At 33.8% G+C, this 3,965-nt stretch overlaps 2 long non-coding RNA genes across 2 annotated transcripts in view; one reads left to right on the top strand and one right to left on the bottom strand.

The window, feature by feature from the left end:
* LOC114579114 overlaps positions 1 to 1,004 on the bottom strand; it is a 4,320-nt gene extending 3,316 nt beyond the window's left edge. Inside the window, exon 1 of the long non-coding RNA XR_003699971.1 lies at positions 761 to 1,004. This is a non-coding gene — a long non-coding RNA (uncharacterized LOC114579114). The remainder of the gene's footprint in view (positions 1 to 760) is intronic.
* Positions 1 to 3,965, top strand: part of LOC114579113 — a 20,407-nt gene that overhangs the window by 6,297 nt on the left and 10,145 nt on the right. The gene's annotated exons all lie outside the window — the stretch shown is intronic.

Here is a 3,965-nt window from a genome sequence, read left to right as displayed (position 1 = left end):
AAGTAAATTTCAATGAAGGTGACTTAGTGATGGCTTACTTTTGTCGCCAAAGGTTTCCTGTTGGCACTTTTAAAAAGTTAAGCAGAAAAAAATTTGGTCCATTTCGTGTGATTAAAAAATTAGGTGCTAATGCCTATTTACTGGATTTATCAAATACTGTTGGCACTTCTCCTGTTTTTAATGTTTCTGACCTGTCTTTATATGAAGGAGATTCTGACGATTTTGTAGATATTGAAACTTTACCACTCTCTGCTCCTTTGATAAAGTCTGAAGATCAAATCGAAGATGTTATTGATGTGAAAGCTATTAAAACAAAGCATGGAGAACATAAAAAGTTCCTAGTCAAATGGAACAATCGACCATTGACTGATTGTACCTGGATAGATGCTGCTGATCTGAAAAAGAAAAACTTGGAGCTTTATGAACGAGTTGCTGATACGTTCTCATCAGGAGATGAGAATTTTCCACCAGGGGAGAATTGATGCTATCAAGAATTTCTGTACTTTTTATTTTATTTGAACAATAGTATATTTTATTTTCTATTTTATTTTATTTTCTTTTTAGCTATCCAATGATGGGATAACATCTAATGATCATGGTAGGTTGTGCATAGGACTTGGTAGACCTTTGATTTGCTGGCATGATTGGTCCTTGGCTACTGATTGTTCACGGGTTGGCTGTTTTGGAGCACATGGTATTGAGCTTGTTCTTTTATTTGCTTGAAGCTGGAGTTTAGTAGCTATTTATTCTCAAAGGGTACCTCATTAAGAAGAACTACTTTTGGAGTGGCCTTGTCCCTTCCCCTTTCCCCCTTCTTCTTGTCTCTTGGAAAACCGTGGCTTGTATTTAATGGGGGCTGAATTTGATGCATTAGAATTTATGATGGAGTTACTGATTTTTGTGCTTTACCCCTTTGGAGTCCAGTCGGCCTCTGTTTTTTCGTGCTGGGGTGTTTTTCCCGTGGCTGTGTTGCTTTGATTTCTCGGCCTGCTTGCTTCCGAGATGTTGGCTCCTTCGTTCCGTGAACTACCTTTGATTCCCGTAATTGTTCCTTCAGGATTTATGCTGGGCTGTTTTCCGAAGTGGCATTTGGAAATCCTATGAAAAATGATGCTTAGGATGTTGTGAACATTAACTAAGGTTGGCTTTTGGCATTCCTTTACTATGCCTATAAATAAGAGAAGATGTTGAGAATGAAGGCAGTTGATATTTGTGAGCATATTTGCTATTAAACCTGCTGGTTTGTTTGGAAATCCTGCGGGCTCTTTCCACCCTTCTTCTCGGGCTTCTAACCTCTTCGTCTCTCCGCAAGTGCCACTCCATCTGTATCCTTCTTCTCAACAGTGAAGCAACTTTAGGGTGTCGTGTTTTGGTTGATTTGGGAGCATTTGGACAATCTTGCAGTGGTGGACCATCGGTTTGCTAGTCTTATGCACTTTTCTTATTTAACCTACAATTCGATGCATGTGAGGAACCCGCTCTGACGGTTGTCTGAGGATAGCGTCTTTTTATTTTTCTTTATTTCTCCTAATATTTCTTGTTGTGTTTGTCAAGTCTTAGTTGTCTGCTTTTATTTTAATAAAGTTTGTTTTAAGTTCTATCCATTGCAACAATTTCTTCTTGTGTGTCTACATCACTTGACCTTGGTAACCCAATCCCAAAATCCATTGCAATTTTTTTCCCATTTCCATTTAAGTATTCGTAAATGTTATAATTAACTACCTGGCTTTTGATATTCAGCTTTAGCCATTTGACAGGGAATGTATTTTTCTATAAATTCTGCAACAATTCTTTTCAATCCTAGCCAACAAAATAATTCTCTCAATTCTTGATACGTCTTTGAACTCCCTGGATGAATTTCATAACCAAAGATGTGAGCTTCTTGTAATATTTATTCCCTTAAATTTTCAGCATTTGGAATACAAATTCTGTCTTAATATTTCAATAATCCTTCATCACCCAATACGAAATCTTCCATATGTCCTGCCTGCATTTTCTTTATAATTTCTTGGAACTTTACATATAGAGATAAGGAATTTTTTATTCTATCCTTCAATGTAGATTGGATCACCAAATGATTTAATAGACTAAAGCAATAAATCTTAGATCTTGGATTATATGTAGGCACTATTCCTAACATGTGTGGCAACACTAATGCCATTTGCATTTCCAAAAATCCGATGCAATACTCCCGCACGAAGCATATAGACATTAGACACCATTTTATTAGAGATCATGTAGCTTAGAGAGATAAAATTGCATTATATAGCTACTAAAAATCAACTAGTAGACATCTTTATCAAACTCCTTGCCTATGACATCTTTAACACCTTGAGGACTATACTAAGTGTTATATGCATTCATGCTTACAGGGTGAATGAGACAACTACAATCATTTGCAATTATGAGTTTTTCTTTTCACGTGTTTTTGATGTTGCTCTTCATTTTCTTTCTTCATATATCAAAAGGCTTTCTAATCAGGGTAGGATGGTCCATTCTTGATTTGCTTAGACAAATATTTGAGATGATAATTCGTATACTTTTCATCATGAAGAGAACTTTTATCTCCTCATCAGAATCCCCTAATATGGTGGGTATTTTCAATTTCCTCTATAGGTGGAACAACATGTCAACTAGATCTATACTTTTTTCCCTTTTCCATAAGTATGAATTACCTAGTGTTATACATGAAATACATTATGTGATAAAACTTTATAAATACTACCTCATCAATAAATCATAGAGAAAGCAAACCTAGGTGTATATTACCTAATGAATTTATAAACATTATATTTTTAAATGAGAAAATGATCAAAATGATCTCTCAACTCTTGTGATAGATCAAAGTTGTCCCCAACTCTTTTGAGGGACCAATTTGGTCCCTCAACTCCTTAAAAGGTGGCCTTTTTGGTCCTAACATTAAATTTTGGAGTTAATGATGTTAAATCAAGAGATATTTTAGTCAGTTTTAATTAAATTATTTATGAAATATAATTTTCAAGTAATAATAATAAAAAAGATTAATAATTATAGTTTTGATTTAATAAATTATTAATAATTCTATTTCTAATTAAGGATCATTATAGATTAGAATTATTAATAATTTTTTTATTTAAGAATTGTCTAATAATTTTTTTATAATTGACCATGCAAACTTAAAAGATTTATGTCACGATTATTCGATAAGTTTTATACTGGTTGTCGACTACCTAACGCAACCCTCCACTTTTTTCATCCAAAACTTGGGACCTGGCAAAGACAATGTTATTAAAACTGAAGTTAGAGAGGCTTTAAAGAAAATGAACTGTGGAAAAGTTGTTGGATCTGATGATATTCCAATAGAGACGTGTAAATGCTTAGGAGATGAAGAAATTTCTTGGTTTACGAAACTTTTTAATACTATTTTGAAGACTAAAAAGATGTCAGATCAGTAGAGAATGAGTATGTTAATTCTTATTTTTAAAAATAAAAGCGATGCACAAAAGTGTGTGAATTATAGAGGAATTAAGTTAAAGTGCCATACTTTAAAACTTTGGGAGCGAGTTATGGAGCATAGGTTGCGACGTGATACTAATGTTTCTCAAAATCAATTTGGATACATACCGGATCAGTCTACTATGGAAGCCATAATATTTATTGAGAGGTTTGATGGAGAAATATAGAGAGAATAAAGAGGATTAACATATGATATTTATTGATTTAGAGAAAGCATATGATAAAGTTCCAAGAGAACTGCTATGGAGAGTTCTTAAAATGAAAGGAGTTAATAACGCTTATATTCAAATCATTAAAGATATGTATGCAAGAGCAAGGTGGTTTGACCAAGTATTTTCCTATTTCGGTTCGATTACATCAAGGATCAGCCTTAAGTCCATAGTTTTTTGCTTTAGTCATGGATGTTCTCACTAGACATTTGCAAGAGGATGTACTTTGGTGTATGCTTTTTGCTGATGATATTCTTCTTG

The sequence above is a fragment of the Dendrobium catenatum genome, unplaced genomic scaffold (assembly GCF_001605985.2).
Source record: "Dendrobium catenatum unplaced genomic scaffold, ASM160598v2 fragScaff_scaffold_157, whole genome shotgun sequence".
Lineage (NCBI taxonomy): Eukaryota > Viridiplantae > Streptophyta > Magnoliopsida > Asparagales > Orchidaceae > Dendrobium > Dendrobium catenatum.
Note: the sequence above shows the minus strand (reverse complement) of the source record. Positions and strands in the feature narration are given on the sequence as shown.